This window comes from Anser anser, assembly GCF_964211835.1.
Source record: "Anser anser genome assembly, chromosome: 8".
Taxonomy (NCBI): Eukaryota; Metazoa; Chordata; class Aves; order Anseriformes; family Anatidae; genus Anser; species Anser anser.
In genome coordinates, this window is record NC_139728.1 from 2,168,927 (window position 1) to 2,192,312 (window position 23,386).

At 36.9% G+C, this 23,386-nt stretch overlaps 1 protein-coding gene and 1 long non-coding RNA gene across 8 annotated transcripts in view; one reads left to right on the forward strand and one right to left on the reverse strand.

Moving 5' to 3' along the window:
- LOC310903305 overlaps positions 1-19,947 on the forward strand; it is a 35,246-nt gene extending 15,299 nt beyond the window's left edge. The window contains exon 2 of the long non-coding RNA XR_014587449.1: positions 566-19,947. This is a non-coding gene — a long non-coding RNA (uncharacterized lncRNA). The remainder of the gene's footprint in view (positions 1-565) is intronic.
- Positions 1-23,386, reverse strand: part of DPYD (dihydropyrimidine dehydrogenase) — a 355,784-nt gene that overhangs the window by 200,626 nt on the left and 131,772 nt on the right. The window lies entirely within an intron of this gene.

Consider the following 23,386-nt stretch of genomic DNA (forward strand, 5'->3'; position numbering starts at 1 on the left):
GGCAGCTAAACACCACACAGCCGTTCGCTCACCCTCCCCCCTCCCTCTCTGGGATGGGGGGAGAGAAACGGGAAAGTGAAGCCTGTGAGTTGAGATAAAGACGGTTTATTAAGACAGGAAAATAATAATAACAATAATAATAATAATAGTGATAATGGTAATAGTATTAACAATAATAATGTGTAAGAAAACAAGTGATGCACAATGCAATTGCTCACCACCCGCTGACCGATGCCCAGCCTATTCCCGAGCAGCCGGCCCCCCCACCCCGGCCAGCCACCCCTATATATTGTTTAGCATGACGCCAGATGGTATGGAATACCCCTTTGGCCAGTTTGGGTCAGCTGTCCTGGGTCTGTCCCCTCCCAGCTCCTGCTGCACCCCCAGCCTGCTCGCTGGCAGGACAGAGCAAGAAGCCGAAAAGTCCTTGGCCTGGTGTAAACACTGCTCTGCAACAATTAAAACATCAGCATGTTATCAGCGCTCTTCTCATCCTAATCCAAAACATAGCACCCTACCAGCTACTATGAGCTACTTAACTCTGTCCTAACTGGAACCAGGACAGTATTCCGTACCAGGGAATATGTGCCAGACATTCACAGAAAATTTCGAGAAATTCACAGGTATGTACAAGTATTCATTTCCACAGGCCTTATATGTTTCTATCAATTACAGAGATCCTGTAGCCAGTGGCAGCATACCAGGAATCAGACCCTTTCTTCATCTACTCATGCTACAAAGAAACAAAGCTCAGGGAAGGTAAGATAGAAAGTAAAACTCTGGAAAGTTAATTTTTGAAACTTTTTCATTCCAAACACCCTTCCATGCTTCCATTTAGTACCATACAGGTTTGCTTGCAGAAATCACATTTTGCCACTCACAGTCCCCTTCCCAGTAACTGATGGAGCTGGGCTTTGCCTTATGCAACAAAAACACTCACTAATCTTTTGAGACAGGAGTGTATGAAATGGCCAAGGACTTTAAATCAAAAACTGATTATAATTATATTCTCAGATGATTTAAGTTATTAGTATTTAAAAGTATATTCTGAAATATCATTTCCTATTGTCATTGATATTTGCAACACGTAAGAACAGTAATTCTCAATGTAAATCAGACTATACCTCCAATATCATTTTCTAACAAGTCCCAAGTGATATTGCTTGATACTGGAGCTTCCATAAAGTCCTTGTAAAATTCTCATCATGCAGATGGAAAATCCTACATTGCACATTTATTGTCCTAATGACAAAACTGTCTTTCAGAAATTCATCAACTCTGTTGTACCAAACCAAGCTTTTCATACCAGTGCTTTAATGATAATTTTTATTAGTTTTGCTCCACATATAAAATCAGACTATGCCTGCTTGAACACTTGCCATAGAATGACTTCAGTTAACTTTAGCAACAACAGTTGTATGAGACTGAAGAGACTGGGATAAACAGAATCCTCTACTAAAACCAAAACAAAGCAGCACAACAACCTTACCTCTGCCTTCTGATAACTGCCGCTTTATTTCTGATTATAGTACACATGTAAGTAGAAAACAAGAATTCACTTATGTACTCACATACAAAATCAGCTCTGTATGTTAAAGGTATAGCATATGCACTGAAAGTTATCAGCTTGATAACTCTGCACTGACAATCATATCAACAAGCATATGCACAGATTCAGCTCCCTTGCTGTAAGTACAGATATTTCCAAGAGCTCATACCCTCATATTTTTGAAGGGAGGGATTAAGATTATAAAATCTCTTAAATCTGCAATCAAATGCTCAGCAGATAAGTATTTATACATCAGTCACTTTGCTCATGGTCATCTCTATAATCAATTTAAGACAAAATAAAAAGCCACTTTCAAAGACGCATAACCCAGGAACAAATTAAACTAAATTTCATAATATTTGAATGAACAAACTGTTGAAGAGGCAAGAAACAAAACTGTTTCTAAATGAATTCTTTCTAACATAAAGAGATTACTATTGAGGCACCACAGAGGAAGTTTCAGGGACATGTCTATTTTCATACTTACTCACTTGATCATTTACACAAACAGTTTATAATACTATGCTGAAACCAAAATTCCCAATTACATAGATTTTACTAAGTAGAGGAATACTAATTGATGAAAAGTAATTGATAAGTCCAAATAAGATTACTTAAAAATCTGGAAAAAAATGAACGGAATGATACACCCAACAAATGGAGACATCAAAAGATACCATAAATGCAACGTTACTGTGACATTGAAGAAGAAAGGAATAAACAGAATATTTAAAGTTTCTGAAGCCTTGCAATTAAATGTATAACAAATTCAGCATGCAGAATTCCTGGCTGTACTGCAAAGGCATAACATTTACAAAATGAAGGTGGTGATATTACAGCAATACCTTCTCGTTTTCATTGCATGTAGAAATGCAAATCAGTTAGGCAGACAGCAAGCTATAGTCTAGGCTCCGCTGCCTGAGTTATTTCAATACCAATAGTAACAAATAGCACTTACTGCTTGTAGCGCTTTCTATTTTCAAGGTGCTACACTAACAATCAGTCCTCAAAATATCCAGATAACAGATAAACATTTTTCCCTGTCCTTTACAGATGGACAAAAATTTATGTGATTTACTTAGGACCATACATTAGAAGCAAGGTTGTGACGGCTCTTGGACATTCACACAATAGGATTTAAATATGCTACACCAATAAATCTTTTATAACCGGAATCTCTATAGTCAGGGAAGCATGCAGACGTTTTACTCCCTACTACATTGATAGACTGAATGTTGCCTTAGAAGTTACCTCCTTGCATTTGGAGTTCTGGAGGCAACTAGACCACCTGTGGTCTATGCAGGAATGAAGGTGCTGAGACGTGGGCAATGTCCTTGAAAGGCCACTGTCTATGATCCTTGAAAGGCCACAGAGGTGGGGGAGGTCCCCAACAACTGGAGAAAGGAAGGTCTGAAGGATGGCCGCATTGTGCAGCTGCTTAAGCAGGTGTTTTACAAAAAAAAACAGCCAAACTTCCTGGGTAACTGGAACACCACCTGGGGAGTACAATCTTGCTAGGCCAACAACGCCTAGGAAACCATGTAAATAAAAGCATAAAAGATATAGATCACTAAGCTAATGATTATCAGAGATACCAAACACCATGGGCAGCAAAAAAAGAGGACCAAGGAATGGGAAGATGGAAGCTAATGTCAGCAGATTTAGGCGACCAGGTGTTCAAGGGTTATCTTGGTCATCCCAGCTGGAGCAGAACAAGACACCAAATCCATTGTCTGGCCGCACCATAAGAGTTGCACCTGCTTCCAGGGTTAGGAGAACTGGGTGGGAGTGGGCAGGGAGCAGGGCTTTCCCTGGATGGCAGAGGAACACCTGGACGGACAGATCAAACATCCTGGTACCACCACATCAGTGCCTGCTGCAGGTCCAACAGCATTGCCACTGACTCACAACTTCACAACAGCTCCTCAGCCATCTACATGTCCACTGCCACTCAGTCACCTGCCTTATTCAGCAAGCAACCACATTTTCCTAGTTCAACGTCTTACTACTAATTATTGTAAAATTCTGATTTTTGCAACCTTCCTTGTTTTAAGGAGTTGAATCATATCTGCAGGCCATGCCGCAACACAGATCATTTGCCAGTAATCTACACACAGTGGACACAGGCAGAAAGACTCGCACATATCGAGGGGCAGCCCCAGTGTCTGTCTTTGGGAATCATGTGAGTGCTAATATTAAAAACCTAAGAATAATATACTGTCAAAGAGTTCTTCAGAGAGCAAATCAAAATTAGCACCTAATTAAAAGTCCTCCTATTTCCAGTGACTCCACACAGAGTACTAAGAGCTCAGCAGCAGAAGCAGAGTGGGAGGTGACTATTTAATGAACTGTATATTTGAATGAGATGGTCATTTGGTGTCAGAGCAGACAATGGTAACCTTCCTTCATGATTACTAGTTTTCACTATGACTTTTTTTTTTTTGACATGTGTAATTATACATCTTCTCTTACCTGTCACCTAACAACCTTAGCTGTGATTTAATTGTGTTTTGAAATAAACTATATAGTGGCTGGCATAATAATATGCTTATTCTTCAAGCTGACAAAGTAATGTAATTAAAACCTATGTAAAGATCCTTAAAATACATATATTTCCCAATTTTTCAACTTATTACAGCTGAAGGAGAGGTATTTATTATAAAAATACTTTTTCAACTTTATATGTTACTTTATACATGTGATGAACAATATTTCAAAAAGAACAGATATGATACAAATTCAACAAAACACACCTACTTCATTCATCTGCTCTTTTTCTTTAAAGAAAAAATGAGATTTGTTGAAAAAGAAAATAGTTGAAAATGCTAAAGCAACTGTGAGCTTTTTGCTTTATTTTAATATTTCCAGTTTTATTACTTTTATGGATATTGCTCATGTCTTTTAGCTTTTATTTCTTCCATTTGCTTATTTTTTTAGCTTATGCATTTTATTATATATTTTTTTCTTCCTTTATAATTCCTTAATTTTCTCAGTCCCATTTCCTTGTGGATATGGTTTTCTTGTTTGCTTTCCTTTTATCTACACTTGTTTTCCAACTCTCCCTCACTCTCTTCATGGTTTTCCCCTTCAGCCTTTTCCTTCCAGACTCACACCGCCAGCACTGTCTCTGGAGCAGCCCAAAACTAACAAGACTCAAACACCACTTGCCTGGGGGCTCAGGGGGTTGTTAGCTGAAGGATGCTTTGGCAAATGTGCTTTCTTATTCCTTATTTATATAACTGCCTTAAAAAATCCAGTAAATCTGAAAGCATTTCAGGTTGGTACTTTGCAACATAGATAACATATATTAAAAATAAAATTAAAAACAAACAAACAAAAGAAAAAAACCACTGCCACCAAGAAGCTTTTTACTAGCAAAGTAGTAAATCTAGCAGAGCAGTATATCTTGTGTGGTGATTTTGAACTTTCCCAATCTGTGGATCACTACAGGCGCTTAATGGGACTGTGGAACTGGCTCAGTGAAGAAGTTATAATGCTGTAACAGCTGCATATGGTGGTATCTATCATTGACTGCTATACTGTAGGAAGTGTGGAGATGGAATGAACATACTTGATACCAGTGAAAAATGTCATATATGCTTTTGGCAGGCGTCCCACTGGCTTAAAATTCTACATAAAAAAAAGATACACAACTATTTTTTTTTCTTTTTCATAAAGCAAGTTCTTTGAGCAGTTTTATCTTTCTACCACTTTTCTGCAATAACATAGGTTCTGCCACTGCAAACATTTTCACTCATACTGAAGTCCACGTGCTGTAAGCTTAATTGCTGTATTGACAGTGTCTGTTGAGGTACGCCCCTACTCAAGACCAAGCTTATTCCCAATACAGAAGGCAAGCTCCCCACTATGAAGCAAACCCTGTTCACACAGCAGTCATTCAAATAGAACACAGCACATCATGAGTACAACCACTCCAGATGTTGTATCAATGCTATGTAGACGTAACCATCAATGTCAACGGAATTACTTGCACTGTATAAAGTGAAGTGTATGCATAAGCTTTTGTGAGAACAAGGCCTAACATTGTTTTTACATAAAAACATTTTACACGACTCCTCCCACACTTCTTAAAATTGCATCCCTAATTATGGAGTGTGGAGATCTACTATAAGTGATTGATGTTGTTTTGTATGTTGTTATGGAAACAAACCAAGTAGGAGTCTGTGCTTTGCGTATAGAATTTTGAATCAGATTTTACAGTAAATAACTAGGCTTTCCAGTGTATAAGCAACAACACCATATGGCCTTTAATCTCCACCCAAAGACTATGTCCTTATATGCCACCTGTTAAAATTAAGGTCTTTCCAGGAACAGAGAAAAAAATCAATGGACCTGGCTCCATCTTGTCACTGGTTGGTGAACAACAAAGTGTGGTCATCTCAATTAGGCACACTTTATAACTGTGAATACTTGACACACAAAATCAAAATATTTATAAGAAAACAACGTTTAAATCAAACATAAGCTGACAAATTCTGCAGCGTTCAGGAGACCTGCCCTGGAGATGCCACAACCACATAAAGAAATTTATACAACCTAGGTTTCCACTGGATGAAGGATATATCTAGGTTAAAAGGTATTAATTCATGTAGCATTAATTTGGTATTAAACATGTGCGACATGGGTACCTTCCAAACAAAAAGTAGACCAGTGTTGCCTCAGGAGCTTCCTATACAATGAACAGAGGTACTCAAAAAGGTTGTGAGATGAAAGGTGGAAGCCATGTGAAGAAAGAAAGCACCAAAGAGGTGTGGTTTAATACGGAAACAACAATGTCACTTTTGCTTCTGTGGGAGCTAAATGACCTGAATAGACTGGGTCATGATTCCTGTCCTCATCATTTTGGTTTGTGGATATTGAGTTAAACTTTAGCACTGCATATCTGAACCCAGCACTGACCTTCTCCTTTCCCTGCACCCAGCAGGAGACTATCCCATTCCTTTGTTTCTCCTTCAGAGACTGTTTTAATTCTACTGGGATCCTCTTCACCAGCAGTGGACTTGTCATCAAGAGGCACTACTGATTATCTTAGCTCTTACTCGGTGCACTGCTGGACAGGTTCCCAAGCAGATAAAAGTGTTCCCCCAGCGTCAACTAAAAAAAAGGAAGTTATATCCATTTCCTGATGAACCATGGTACCAATCAAATTGCTTGTACATGTAGTCACCACCAGCTCATATGTCAATGGAAGTCCAGTTGTTTCCTGCCTTGCCCGCCCCTTTTTAGAGTCATGCTGGAAGCACTTCTGGCATTGCACAAAGTGATTGTTAATAGCCCAAATGTACAATGGTTGTTAAAACTGTCTGTTACCTGGCTGTTAAGCAGTACCAGAATGACCTCAGTTGGCCTCATAGACAAGCAACTTGATCCAGTCAGAACCTGTCTTGCCATTAAGGCCCACCAGTAAATCCTTTGGCTACAGGCTGCCTCATTTGGTCCAACAAATGGTCATAAACACACCACAAATCTGAACACCTGCTTTTATAATAGCACACTGGTTCCTTGCCAAAAAGCTAGCCACTCCCCACAGGGCATGACCACTTCCCTTACTTCCTCGGGATTTGCAGGAAGAAGAACATGGGAACTGCTCCTGACCCCATCACCTTCTCATTCTAGCTCTTGATTCTTCTGTTGATCTTATTTTTCTTGCTCATATTTTTGCTCTGAGAGCATGTAATATCACTCTGGTTAGGGTGACAAGCTTTCTCACCCATTCCTGACCAAGAGATCCTTCTGCCTGGGAAAACACTAACAATGAGCTTCTTTTGACACTGGATATTTATGTGGCCCTAGTGCCCTTTGCTGCATCTCTGGGTGATTTCTAACCAGGCCTTAATGTGATCCCATTAGTTATCCTGCAGCTTCGGGAACATCTAACACACACCCTGCCTGAGTGAGTACAGCTACGATATAAACCTTATGGTTCTCTGGTGCCTCCTCTTAACTTTTCTTAGTGATAATTCAGACATCAGACTGGAATCCAGCTAAAGGATGAAGCTTAAATATCCTTCTAGGTGCGCAGAACAACAGTTTGTTCATCATCTGAATAGGCAGTGCAGTGTGCAATGTGTCTTTACAGTGAAGCATTCAAGAGGACTAAGCAAAATAAACATCATTCTTTTGTTCAGGCGTGTTTGCTTGAGCAATGTTATACAACTTTAGGCCAAGTTTCATCTTATATTAGAACGGAAAGCAATGCCTTTTAGATGGCACAGGAGTTGAATAACAGGACTTTGAAAATTACAGAAGGCAGGTAAGAATATTATAGGGTGTTCTATAGGTGATATAATTGCAGTTATTTTCGCTAATAAAAATCCATTGAAATTTGGATTTGAATTACACATAAAAGTAGCCATAGGGCTGTGCATCTAAAATCTCTGCTGAGTACTCGATTCTCATCTAAAAGTGAAACCAGAACTGAATAACCAGCAGCCAATGCTACTCCTCTACAGTAAGAATAACTAATACAGAGGGAGTGAAATGAAAAAGCTAGCAATGCATTTCCCCCCCAGCATATCAAGCAGGTTTTCATATGGAAGCAGTGGTCATCAATCACTACCTCATTACCAACCTGTCATCTGGGTTTAGGCTAAATGTATTCTGGCTTGCTGCCATACTAAATGTTCAATGAAACATCCTTAAGGCTCTCTACAAGTTCAGCTGAAGTCGCACATGCTATACATCAAAGAGGAACATTAGCGTTATCATAGCTTAATAAATAGTGCCATTCTGGCAATGTAATCCTGTGTTCTAGAGCTATCTTCCATTCCCAGTACTATACTGCTTAAGTAAACAATCTTGCTGTCTTGTGTGAAGTTTATTTAGTGATAAATGGATGTAAAGATAATTAGTCATACTGTTACAGATATACTTCCATCCCTGCTGAAGAACATGGGCAAAAAATAGCATAGAATTTCAAAAGCACACAATGACATAATGAACTTCATCTTGAAGCATTAGTTCATAATTCCTGCATATTGTAGTATATTATCCAAGTTTCACTGTGTTGAGAAACTGATGACAGTAAAAGGACCTCAAATCAATGTATTTTCAAAATAACTTTATCTTGAATATGGGACTTTTGCATGCCTCTGGGATGTACACAGCAACTAAAATGCTGGCAGTAGGAATTCCGACATCTATGAACGCTACTTGCTTTGGGAATTACTCCAGACTCCAATAACAATACTCATAATTAGTCCTTCATTTCCATGCACACTTTGAGCTCTAAGTCCTGAATCTGTTTTCAGATTTTAAAAACATCGATAAAAAATACATCTAAAGCGGTAGAAGCTTCAAGAGGCACCTTAAAATAAAACCTAAGTACACATTCTCATATACGTGAATCAGTTTAGCCCATGCAAAATATTATAAAATAATGAAAAATGAACAGACATTGTGATTGAGGTGTAAGACTGGTTATAAAATATAAAGTTTTTACTTCAAAGTCGCAATTCTTACTATTACAGACCAAGTATTAAAAATATGCTCCATTTGAGAAGTGGGGCGAAACATTATTATTGAGATCTTTCTCTTTTCTTTTCCCTCCAGACTATAAAGAATATTTCTTTGATCCAAACCGGAGCTCTGGATGTGCGTATTTTGGCACGGACAGTGTTAAACCTTCAGGAAGGGCGATACCTCAAAACTACCATTTGTTGCTCTCTTGTGCTCTGCTTTAGGAATCATAACAGACTGAGCTGCAAGTTCCTCTAGGTCTTGTTCCCAGTATCATCTTCCTCACTGTGGATAACAAGGGATAGTGAAAAACTGTGTTTGGATTTCTGCATGTCTTCTTTACATAAGAAACCTTCAAAATCATTTTGGAGCATGTCTGTCTTTTTCTATACTGGATAGATTATAGACTTCGCTGTCTGACCAAGGAATTTGAATCCAGACCCTTCAGTGCAGAAATTATCAGATATACAGTGCTTCTGTCAGTGTTTGCTTCTGACGGTTCAACTTGGCTGTTAGTCTAAATTACTGGAACATCCACACAGCATTACTATAAATTTTGATTACCTAATTCTTTAGGTTTCTTTCTTTCTTCTGTGCATACCCCCTCCCTCAATATCCCTATAAATGTATATGGGTCAGGATCCTGAAAGAGTTCAGAAGACATTATGTCCAGCTGTTCTTCCATATGTTCTCTAGACCAACACCTGCTGCAGGGATACTACCCAAGATCTCATAGTTGGCAAGCTGCTCTAATTCCACTCAATTTGTAGGTTGAAAGGTCACCCCTTCAACGTAGTCAGTTTGTGGCTTCCACATTAAAGAAAGGGAGTTGTTATCACTGCTGAAGCTCTTTTTCATGAAAACCAGTGACAGTAAACCAGATGCCCTCTGCTTTCATAATTGCTTTAACTGTCTAGTACATCTTACAAAAATAACTTTTAGGGCCTGATGAGAGGATGAGCCAACCTCTACATGAACAAGAGAACCTTCTAACTCAAAGCTATGACATTACTCAAGGACCCTAAAGAACTGGCTGCATTTATGGTCTGAGGACAAGATTAATTTCCTCTTCTTTTTATTTCAGAGATACTATGAAAAGAGAATTGAAGATAAAGAAGCTTTTTTTCTACTAACTCCCACTATAGATGAGCCTGTAAGATCAAAACGAGATGAAGAACAGAGTAGAAAAGGCTCTGTTTGAAGAAAGTAAATGCTATGAATAGAATCTAACAGGATCTTAAACAAAACTTCTGATAAACAATGATGATCCTAAGCATCTAAACTGTGCCAAAACCCGAAGAAAAGTACTTTAGATGCTTATTGAATTTGACTGAACAGAAAAGTAAGGAAGTGGGTAAGATTAACACAAATATTAGGTGTAGGTTTATGGAATAGCATAGAACAGACCAATAGCATATTTCCAAATATTCCCCATTGGAAAAAAAAATTGCTCCATAGTCACTGATCTCACAGAAGATGAGAAAATGGGAAAGCAGACTGTATCTTCCTCTGGCTCACCTTACTTATTTCCCAAACTGGAGGAAAGGCAGTTTTCTGCAACATGGGACTCAGGGCACTCCAGCTTGTCTGAACACATGTTGCAGTTTCATGGAGGTGAGTCTGCACTGTCATTAATTAGCTCTGTGTGACCTAAACTCTGTAGAAGGTCTGGACAGAACCAGGGAACCTGGCACCAGATCGACAGACACAGAAACATACCACAGAAACAGCAACGTCACTTTAGAAAGCAAGCATCTGCAAGACAACCTCAAATTGTGGCAAAGTAAAATCTCCATCTACAAGTCATTGTTCAGTTCCAGACGTGCAACTTAATGTAGGGAGAAGAGAATTACACCCTTGTTCTTAGAACTGTATTTATAGCAAATTTAGAAAACATTAATGATATTTCCTTTTAATGATATTTTCTTCTAATGACATTACAAATTAATTAAATCCATTTTCCAGATTTCAGTGTTAAAATTCCATCAATACAGTTTTTCATTTCTGTTGTATTTCTAAGAGAGAATCCTTTCTGTTTATTTGTGCAGTTTCAATAGCTGTATATGATGCAAAATGCAAACATTTAAGGGAAGTTTCAGCATATTAAGTTTAACCCTCATTTCTGTCTTGGATGATAGATGTAAGAATTCCAACTAGGTTGATTTTATGAACCGGTTAAATGATTTGTATTCAGAGCAACATTAAAAATCCCCATGACAAAGTGTACTTGAACAAAAATACCCTGCTTGTGACACATCCCTTACAACTAATGTGTTTTCATTTTTCACATGTTGCATCTCATTTATTTTATTCAGGCACACACAGTTAAATCTACAAGATATGGTAAGCTTCCAATACCTTTGAAATAATAAATCATTTCTTACAGATGTTTTCACCCACTGCAAGGCTGCTGCTCATTAATCAAACATTATCAGTATCTATCACTGCCCACTGCTAAACTGGAAAGGCACCTCATTTCAAGTTTTGACTTTTATTCTGCGGTTAGTCCCTGACCCTTATACTACTGTATGCTTATTAGAAATATGGAACCCCTATTGCACAGTAGATTTTACTAAAAGGAATTTTAGAAAGAGTTTTATACAAGAGGTAGCATATTGTTCTTTGAGAACTGGAGGAAACAAAGTCAAGCTGCTTTGCAAATTGGTGATATAAACGCAATCATATTGACTTCAGTGCTCTTTTCCAACATGTAAGTAAAATGTTACCATGTAAGCAAACTATTTCTGGTCTAGATCTTTTCATATTTGAAACTTTGAAATAAATCTATATTAGGCACTATGCAAGATATGCTTCATTTTTGATAAATTATTAAAATTTCATTTCAGAAAACAGCAAGTTAGACAATACATCTTTAACAGCATAGTGCTGTGAGGGAAAACTATGAAAATTGTGCAAAGCGAGTAAGAAGTTATCCGGTAAAAAAAAAAATCGACTTTCTTGTGATTATTCACAAATTGCCAGATTTGTGCCAATTGATCCCTTTACCAAATAAAGTTTACATTAACTAATTTGGTATTTTGGTTGTTTCGCATCCTTTTCAAGACGCTGGAAGAGAAATGCAATTTGGGGGAGCAGCACTACATTGGAGGTAGTTAAGAATAAAGATTTCTGTAGCTCCAAGGTATGGTTTGAATGTTTGGATGGCAAGAATATAGTCAAGCTTCTCCACAGTGCTTTTACGGTGCCGAGCACTTTTATCGCACTTTCAGTGTTAAGTCTCACCATTCCCATTTGACAGCAGAGAAGAATGAAGAACAGACACAGTCAGGAGTCCCACAGCTGACAAGGAAACTTAAGGCCAACAGCTATAGCCTGTGTCTCATGCTCAGCAGAGCACCAGACCACACTACTTGCCTCCAGTGATCCACTGGGGTGCATGATATATTTTTGTTATTAACCAAGTGAAAAATTAAAGGCAATGAAGGTGGCTTCCAGTTAAAGCCAACTACTACTGGCTTCCACAGCTGCAATTCACTCAATTCTACCTTAACTAAACATTTTGTTTGCATATTCTATAGCTTTCTGAATGAACACTGAACGCCACACTTGTATCTATGATTATTCACTCTGCAAGGCTGATTAAACACATTCCATTCTTGCAAGCATGGCAGGTCTACAGAAGTGACTGAGCTACAATGTGTATTTTCTATGCTTCAATACAATAAAGGGCACATTCAGCACATGCAAAGCCCCATATTTGCATTTGAAAAATAAGGAACCAACTTGCCAGTGTAGTGGGTGTATTAAGACTCCCATGTCCCTATGATTTAAAAAGTGCTAAGATTTCAAAATTTCCTTTACTTAATTTTATTGGGCTTTCTAGAAAAAGCTGTGCACAAAGAAGGCAAGGCTGGTAACAATCAGGGGTGATTTCTTTAGATTCTACGTACTGGAGGAAGGAAATCAGTTTTTTTAAATGCAAATTAACTCCAAGCGTTATTATCAAGTAGCTACAAGAGCAACAAAACAGGCAGGAACTTTATCCCAGTGATTAGTACAGACACTACAACTGAATACCTCCTGCTTCCTGTGCAAAACGGTCACTGTGCAAGCCCTGCAAACTCCTTCCTACAACCAGCAGTCAAGAACTCAAACTCTGGATATAAGGAGATGAACAGGCAACTTAAAGTCCCATAAACTTCTGGTTCTGTAGTAGTCATGAACTCAAGCTCCCCACACTAACCCCGGCATAGCACACAATGCCGTGAGCTCCTGTGCTGAAGCTGCAGAGGCAGCCACCGGGATGGGGACGCCTGCACTGGAAGAGGCTGTCCTGAGCCATGCATGGAGCACTTGAGGGATGGCCACCACACCTGGGGGAGGGTGAAATCACCATAACTGCCTAAAACATTACTCAGAACAGGCATCAAAGTGCTTCACATTTTGGACTCTTCCTTTCTCCTTAGCCAGCAAGAGTTTATTCTACAGCACAGCTGCAGAACACCAAACTAAGGAGCTGCAAGCAAAGTGAAAATGTAAACAGCTGTCCTTTGGTTGTCCAACTATGTACACGCTTCGTTTGCTTTGTTTTTAAAGCAATCCTTACCAAGCTACCTAAAGGTTAAGAAATCTTTTCCCAGATTAAAAATTTAGCTATTATTTTTCTTCTACAAAAAGAAAAATAATAATTTATTAGGCCATAGTAGGGGAATCAAGCCTGTGTGTCACAGCAAACACAAAAGTAATCATGCCTAAGTCAATTGTAAATTGAAATAATAAATTGTAATGATTTACAATGTCTAACTGATAAACAATATAGAACTATAAAATCAGAACTGTTTCTTTTAAAAGATATGCTCTGTTCTCATTCAAAAAATTCAGTAATTTGAGAAAAAGCTAGGAATACTGTACTATTGAGAAATTGTCTTTGATAATGGTTAATGATGTCATTTAAACTTAAACAACAACCAGGTTCTTAAATTTTACTATCTACTAAATGGTTAGAATTATTTAAAAATACACATCATGCTCAAGTAAACAACCATCTCTTATCATTAGTTACAAAACAACAATGAATTATTCCTAACAAGAAAACCTTAAGAAATTTGCAATGAGTTATACTGTTTTCCATTACATCAATTAAACAGTAACAAATGCAAAGCTTTGACAATTCTTAGAAATGTTGTAATGCACCGAAAGTTCCTACATTCTAAGTAACTGGTAATTTCAGCATAATTGCAGTATTAACATTAAAGATGAATTGACTGAAACCTGTTGCTCTCTAAGTTCTCATTATTTTTTTTTCTTCCTATGAAAATAATCACCAAAGATCATTAGAGGGAATGTTGAGCCATCATACTAACTGTTGAAATGCATTTTCACATTCTCTAATGGTTCATGTTCAGCTTGCTATATTTTTAGCACAAATGAATGAACAATAGCCAAAGGATTTCCTGTGAATGAAAACACTGTCAAGGACAACGTTTGGAAAATATTTTCCTTTGTTAGATAAACATGTAATTTGTATTACCATTATCTGAACACTCTGAGTACTTACGATGCTTATTTCTGTCTTCTAATCTTGTAAACATTGTTTTATAAGTACAATTTACAGCAAATTTAACATTAATACACTGAAAGCAGTAACAGTACAAACAGTGAATCTTAATTACTGCATAAACTCCACACCTTATGACGTCACTCTTATTCCAAGGAAGAGCCAAATTTTGAGTAGGGCTTGATACTACAATATGTACACAGAGGAATATATATATGACTCACGCACAAGGAAGGTCAAATTTGGTCTCAAGCCTACAGAATACCCCACTGTGCTACACAAACCCAGAGGAATATTTGCATACATTAAATTTTTTTCTCGTAAAATACTTGCCAGGTAACACTTATTATATACTTATTATAATACTTATAGGCACTACTCTAGTTATATACATAATATTAATATTCATTATTAACATATACATTAACACAGTGTCTTTTAATTTCACAGTGAAAACAATTACATGACTAGCATCTCTGAAAAGTATAGATTACAATAGTAAAGATCACTTTTCAAGTATCAAGACCATGACAAGTGGTTAAAAACCTTGGACAATCTCTATCCACTCAAAATTCAAAAGACTGCAACAAAAATATTTACATAGCTTCACTTAAAATTACTTACTACAGTGAACATTCAAAATGTTTTTTTGTTTTGTTTTTTTTTTTTTTTTTCCAGATACTGGCTGCCATTAAAAACTACCATCATGTTAAAACTAAAGAGATCACTGACACACAATGCTGGAAGGCAATAGACATCCTTTCCTGCAGTGATAGGAGGTATTTCATGGTAGCAACACTGAAACATCATTGGATAAGAAAATACTAATGGAATAGGAAAGCTTTTCAATTAATGTGTTGAGCTGGAAGGATTGATGGATTCCCTCTGGCACAAACTGACAGCAAGGAAGGCCAGCAGGTTACAGGAGGCCCTGAACTATGAATCCCACCCAGACAAAAAGGATCACTAGAGCATTCCCCAAGTTATATGAAGGACCAGAACCATCTTCAGGAACACCCAGGTGTCAGGAGACTTCCCTGAAACAAGATAGCTGCCCTTAATTATACCAATCTGGTCCTGTGTCAACAAAGAGCTGACTACCAAGCAAGGATGGCACGAGAAGCAGATGAGTGAGAAGCATAAGGCAATAACCAGGTCAGATAGAAGCGGTGTGCCCTGCCTGGCCCAGCAGTGGATTCCTAGGGACCACTTGCCTGAAGCAGAGAAGTGGCAGAGGAAGAACGTTTCCCACAGCAAACTCTAAAAGTCCATCAACAAACACTACAAATCCACCTCACAAATTCAGATTTTGTCGTAGCTTGTCAATGTAATCCAACAAGCAGATAGATCGCTTGTTGAGTGGGCAGTGAAGGGAATGTGAATTCAGAAAGATTTTATTTGAGGCATTATTGTGTACAGGAAGACTGCTTAAAACTTTATTCATTAACATCTAAAAGTGCTTGTCATTTTCTCACCAATAATTGGCACTAAACAAGTGAGATTTTTATATACAACCTACTTCTGTACAATCTTAAAATAAATGCAACAAGCCCATGATTTAACTAGCCTAAGCAAAGTGATGGAAAGTAAAGAATTTCTAAACCCATTTTTTAAACATTCTATTGTATCAGTCCTCATATGGTACAAAGTAGAAAACCTTTTCAAAAAGTGTCTGATTGCATTAAATGATTCCATTTGTATTGGACGATACACACACTCCCTACAAAGAAAGAGAATTCAACTGAACTAAAGGGTTATGTACCAACTGATATCTGGACTTTATTTTGGCTGTTAATTCCTTGTCTGATCGGTTGTAATTCTTTGTCTGGTACTAAGCATGTAGAAGCAAAAAGATGGCAGCATAACTAATACTTCTATATCTAAACAATAGAAGTAATTGTGTGGCTCGTGTGGAATGAACTTTTGGAAATAACAAGCATGCGAGCAAAACTCTTTTTTATGCGTAGAGCACCAAAAGGTGTAACATCAAGAATGCAAAACTGCAGTATCTAACATCACTATTTTCTTCAATATTTTCTTTTCTTACATATTTCTCAAACATCAAAATGCTTTAAAATAGCTGCTTGACTAAATTTCGCAAAACATCAAGTATACAAACCTGCAGTCTTTAACATCACTGTTTTGTTCAATATTTTCTTTTCTTAGGTATTTCTCAGACATCAAAATGCTTTAAAATAGCTGCTTGACTAAATTCCCCCCAAAACACTACATAATCTTAGAGTAATTAATCTTCTCATATATTAAAAAAATTAACTACTCAAAACAATAGGTACCAAATTGATTTTGTCATTATATTTAGATGAGCATTTCTTCAGGGAAACGGTCCAACATCTTAGAAGGAGACAGGAGAGAGTTTTGTAAAACATGTGCAGCAGAGATTGTTATGCTAAGTAGTTTTTTGGTAGGAAAGATAAGTAAATAAGAGCATGAAAATCTGTGTAATTTGCAAGTGAATAAATTAAGGATGCCCAAGGGCAGATTACTAGTTTTTTGGTTTTTTTTGAAAGTTTCCTACGATTATTAATAATAAATAAGCTGTTTTGTTCATCTGAGCCCTAAAAGCTTTCAACTGCCTACTGCTTCCGATGTGTATTAGGAACGTTCCACCAATAACCAGAGCAGCAGTAAAGACCACAGAAATGGAAGAACAGATTACTACAAATGCCAATAGTAGGAAAGGATGCCTCAAGCATAAAAATTCTTGGATGTATGTACATCACTGGTCTCCAGGAAAGATGCTGCACTGGGAATAGAAGCAAGTTCAAACATCTGCTATAAGCATGTAAGAACAGGTTCCCTTCACAGATTTCCTTTTCTAATATAACTATATTCCTTTTACATTTTTAATAATATTTTTAGATTAAAGAGATGCATTAGATGAGAATAACATGAATATTGAGGACTAACACTCTTTGCATCAGAATTGATTTATGGTGCAATTTGCTTATAATGCTCTTCCCATGAGACATGAAAAAACACTAGGAAATGTGGCATTAGGGAGGGGTGCATTAATTCCCCAAGCTGTGAGACACAAGTTAAGGCTCTGCAAGAGATGGACTATAAAGATGTCCTATACTTGACTGCACAGACCTTTGTGAACCTTCTTCCTCAGGACTTTGTTTCATGCCGTTGTAGTTCAACGTGCAGTTTTGATTCTGTTCTGCACTAAATTGCTCCACTAGCCTTCTCATGATCTTTATTTAAAAAAAAAAAAAAAGAAAAAAGAAAAAAAAGCAAACTATTTTTTAATATATAGATAGATAGATAGATAGATAGAATTTATTCTCTTTACTGTGTGGTAATAGTGAAATATTTGGAATTGGCTTTGTCCAAATCCCACCATTGCTATCTTTGTCACTGTTATTCTTCAAATTGTTCAAAGTACTCTCTTTGACTTTGGAACTCATCTTCAGGACTTCATTCTCATGTGCATAACCAAAGTCTCAAAGCTTTTTGAAACTAAATAGATTTGAATATTTCTTTTAGTCACAACGAAACATAATTCCAAGTGTCCTCCCCAGTTATGCAGCCTTTATTATCTTTTACTGCATAAGCATACTGAGGCCTGTAAAGCCACTTTCTCACCATTTAAATGCTGAGTGAAAAGTGCTGTTGTTGCAAGATTCTGGGACAATGACAATAGTTGTCTACAAGTGACAATAAAAACAACCCAGATACTAAGCTACACACACAGTCATTTTGAGTATCTAGCTGATTATGTTTCTAACTACATCATTCTTTCCTGCACAGCCTCCAACATATATTTTTTCTTCTGCTTATTGTGTTTTATCTGGTCTTCGTGGTTTGGCTTTTTTGCAGTAAAAACAGCAGCACCCGTGAAGTGTCAAAATACTGGTGACATTATAAAATAATAAAAAATAACAGCAAATAACCCTCTAATAATAGAACTGAAGATCCTAGAACACTAAGGCTGTGCAATGCTTTGTACTGCAGTTCCATCTTTAACCAAGATGCATTATATTTTACATGACTTGCTACATTACTGCTGATTCAAACAGGTCTTTGCAAAGAGGCCTAAAAGCATAATTTTAGGGGTCATCTTACATGCCATGAAACAAAAAACAATTTTGAAATACAACCAATCAACAAATAAATCCTGGATATAGTTTCAAATAACTCTGCCTTTAAACTTTTCCCTTTGGAGGTGATAACTGAAAAAAAAATGATGAGAAAAAGAAGACTCAGAAATATAAGGTAAAACAAAATCAGAGAAACAAACAAACAAAAATCTGTTCAGAACCTGAAATGAGAACAATTTTGAATATGACATATTTCTTCCATAAATGTTTGTGTTGGCCATGGGCCTACGGGCCCCATATGCAGATTTCATGTCCTCCAAATTTAGTTTATGAATCAGGAGTACGAAGCACAATTTTTTCCTATAGCACAAGTAAAATGAACATCTGTTCACTTTTTGCCACGTAGGTTTATATCTGTGTGGGTGGGTGTGAACAGAGCTCTTGATGTGTAATATTCTTCCCATCTGCACACCAGGTGGCACTGCATAGTTAATCAGAAGATAATAACAGGCATGAGGAGATTACTTACTTTTTGGGGAAGAGACAGTAAATCAGTCTCACAGATTTTTGTTGTTGTTGTTGTTATTATTTTTATTAAAAAAAAGGTACATCAATGCTTGGACTTCTTTTTTTTGGGGGGGGGAGGAGGGGGGGTGGGGGGGGGGGGGACCGGGAGGGTAATTTCATTCCAATCAATGAAATAAAATAATTAGATTATTGTTTGAATGCTATGTTAATTAACTATGAATGATTGCAATTATCACAAAGGTTCTTTCCACAGGGGATTTCTTTTTATTTTTTTTCTTTTCTTTTTCTTTTTTTCCTCCAATGTATAGTCTTAATCCTTTGCAAGCAGGACATACTCTTTATGATACATCCAAGCAACAGTCTCTGCTTGGATTTCCTCTGTATGTTCATATAAACTACAATTCTGCAGTATTTAAAAGAACCTCTGAATGCCGTAACACAATAAAACAGACTCTACAGTGATCTAAAATCACAAGATGGAGGAAGAAACAAGAAAGCCTTGTTACTAGCTGCATTTTGCACTACAGTGAGAAATTAATTAGAAAGTTAGGAAGGTCCATAAACTTACAGACAGTAAGTAATCTGTCCTGAAACAGTCTTGTGGCAGGTGGCAAGGTGTGTGGGAGGATATCGGCAGGTACCTGTCACGGGTGTCTCCTCCAATAGTTTTGAACTTCACCCCTGAACAAGTGCAAAATCCTAAAAACCTGATAGAATGTTTGAGAGTCGTATGCCCTGACCCTGATAATGCCGGAGAACGGCAGCTTGCAGCATTGTGCTGGGTCCTGTCTTACTCCTATCAAACACTGTTTACCATCATCCAGCACCTTGAAGAGAGGGAGGAAGTCTCTGAATCTGATGACCAGATAATACATGCTGTGACTGACCCAGAGGATCAACCAACTATGGTATCAGTCACCCCCATAGTCAAGTCAAAACAATGGAAACGGAAGTCAGCTTGTTTGGTAAGGGAAGAAGCCTCTCCTAAAGTACTTAAGTAATTTCTGGAAATGATGGCTTAGATTTTTTTTTCAATCTTTTACCAAATTAAAAAAAAAAATCTTTGAAGACATATTTCTACATGATCTTTATGAAAAGAGAACATAAATGTTATAGAAAACCCCCAAATTATGACAAAATGAGACAGAATACATATACAGGTTTGTGTAAAAGTCTGTAGAGAATACATTTAAGGTAATAGCCTTTCTATATATTTATTTGAATGTCATATCAGACATTCTTAAACACTTTAAATTATTTAGGTCATTCATTGTCATTCAATTAAATAGCTGCATAAAAATTGGTTTGTATTTTCTCTTTCAAAAAGGTTCTACAAAATGCTTTGTGGAGTCTTTAAAGACAGAACCACAGAACCCTGTTTTGCAAAGAATGTAGCTAAACTTCAAGAAGTAATAAAAGCCTAGCATTTCCGCATTTGCTCTGATAGCAAAGTGAGGCACATACACATGGATTTTTTTTGGTAAAAATCTTAAAATATTTAACCCTGGAAATCAATCAAGAGACACAGTAACACAAAGTGATCAGGCCACCCTGTTCTTTGTAAGATACTGCATTACTTCTCTGTCTTTGAGGACAACTTGCTCTCTCCTCAAGGTCCTCACCTCATCATTGATTTACCCTGACTTTAAGCGTATCACTTCTCTCTTGCCCTCAGTCTCTACACAATGCAGTGTAGATTTGAGATTTTTTTAAAAAACAAAATTTTCTGATTTGTCTGGTGGTTTTTTTTGGTAAGATTTCTTACCAAAATGTAAGTTGATTCAAGGTAGAGTAGGTTGAGTGTAAACTACCAAATCTGGAAAAGAAAATATCTGTTTTTTATGAATAGTTTTAGAGGTCAGCTTGAAAACTTTCCACATCCAATTGGGATACTTAATTCCTATTCATCAGTGCTTACGATTAACAAAATAAAACCAAAAGACTTCTAACTGGAAGATGAAATGAGTATTGAAATGACAATTTTAAGGTCTCTATTCTACATCTCTAATTCTTAATTAGCATTTTTAATTGCTCATTGAAGTAACACTCAAAGTTTAGAAATTGCACACAACTAAATGACAATGAAAAGAATCAAACAGTAGAGACTCCTAGAATCTATTTTACAGATTGTTCCTCTTTAGTTTTTGCTGCTGCCTTTTTGTCTTGTGAAAATATTTTGTGTGCTATTGTTTATCATAATTTTTAATGCAAAAAAAATTGATATTCATAGGCCATCCTTTAATGTAATATAATTAATAACCTTTTAATGTTAGCTGTAACCTGAGATCAGGACTGCTGGAGAAAACCAGAAGAATCTGTACTCTCTCTTAGGTCCTTGTATGTGAAACAAGATAATGTCTGCTGTGAGATGTTGCTAAAATATGTCTTTGTAGAGCAGAAACTGAGAGGACATGAGAGTAAATGACGGACAGGGAAGCGGCAGTTAGCATACTGAACTTTGAGAAATAAACATTTAGCATTATTCAGTACAGCACTAAGAACTAGTTGTATGAAACACTTCAGATAAACTGTTTAGATAAGGAAAAAAAAACACAAAAAACCATGATATTGAACGAAAGAACTATGAAAAGTTAAATAAGGCAACAGATAATCCTGTGACTGAGATATTTGCCTACCATTTCTGTTCTCAGTGTTGGCCTCCAGTGTGCCATTGCTAAGTCTTGATCTCCTTCATTACCATTAACCAGGTAACTATGAAAGCTTTTCCACACATCTAGTCATCTGTACTTGTAAACCCAAATTCCATATTAGTCTCTACCACGTTATACATGAAGCCACAGCCTTTTTGGAAATTGAAGATGGTGCAAAATAAAATAGTGCAGAGGTAAGGTGTGTAACTTAAACTAAGACAACAGAAGGTTGGTGGCATACCCTGGCCATCTGTTCATCTTCAGATCTAGTACAATGTGTTTTTCTGAGTTTCAAATAGTGACCAGACTTACTGGCTGCAGAGTGTCATTCACCTTAAGATAAACACCATCATAGTCTCAATGCCTCAATAACCAAAGACATGGAACTAAGCATCATTTTTTATTACTACTTATTTATTTTAGAGAAAGGCTGATTATGTATCATTTTGAGAATTTGGGAATTCTTTGCCTTTCAGGTCTGAAGAAGAGCAAATACATCGACTACATCACACTCTTAATACCTTTCCAAACAGCATTCATTAACAGCAGAAAGAAAGAAGCATTTCATGAGAACATACACTACGAAGTTTTAAACCATGCTAGTCAGGTAGCTGATATTTCAGTAAAAATAAATATATAAATATTTTCTTCTTTTTTCTTTTTCTCCTCCACACTAACTTCCTTTGTTTTTGATGCACACAACATATCTAGAATTCTGGAGAGGTGTTGTCTTTTTTTTTTTTCCTGCCAGTACAGAAACATAAGTATAGCTAGTAAAACTTAAGCTATTACTACTGCTCCAACAGAAATCCTTTGCTATTCATTTCTCCTCAATATGGTCATTTGCCTCAGTCACCTCTGCTGCATGTTTTACTTTCCACAGATCCAGCTGAGGAATGCACTTCCCCTATCTCACGCAACATTCCCTCAGAATAATAGCTTTTTTCTGATATCTAACTGTGTTAATACAGGTTTCCAAGTTCTCTTTGAATCTCTACCCGCCCTCATATAGCTCTCTATTTACAAGTGCTCTTCAACTTCAATAATCACCTGGACTATTGCACAATCCTGACTGATAAATTCTTGAGCTCCACCTCATTTGCAAGACTAAATATTGTTCTCTTCAAAAATCATGTTGCTATGAAAAAATCCTTTCAAAATATCCCATCCTTTTCCCATCTGGGACTTCATCTTCTTTTATGCTTCCATTCATTTTTTTGCTCCTCCGCTACTAGGGAAAACCATAAACTACCGTATTTATTTCCCATCAAGGTATGCATTCATTCAGAAACAAATTTCCAACTAACTTAAAAACAAACAAACAAACAACACTTCTATTTCATGTAAGTAGTATTCTTTAATTATGTTACTTCCAAGATTCAGCATAATGTCCACAGTAGCAATTTGCTAAATATATGTTTGTTCTGTAGACAAAGAGCAAATAAAGAAATACAGCATGGACTCATTATGGAAAAACAGGTGTTACTGAGAGTTTATAAATGCTCTATTGCATTAATACATCTGAAATTAGAAATCTGTAACTCCTTGGTTTGTCCTCCATCTTTCACTACCAGTATGCAAGGCCATGTTACTGACAAGT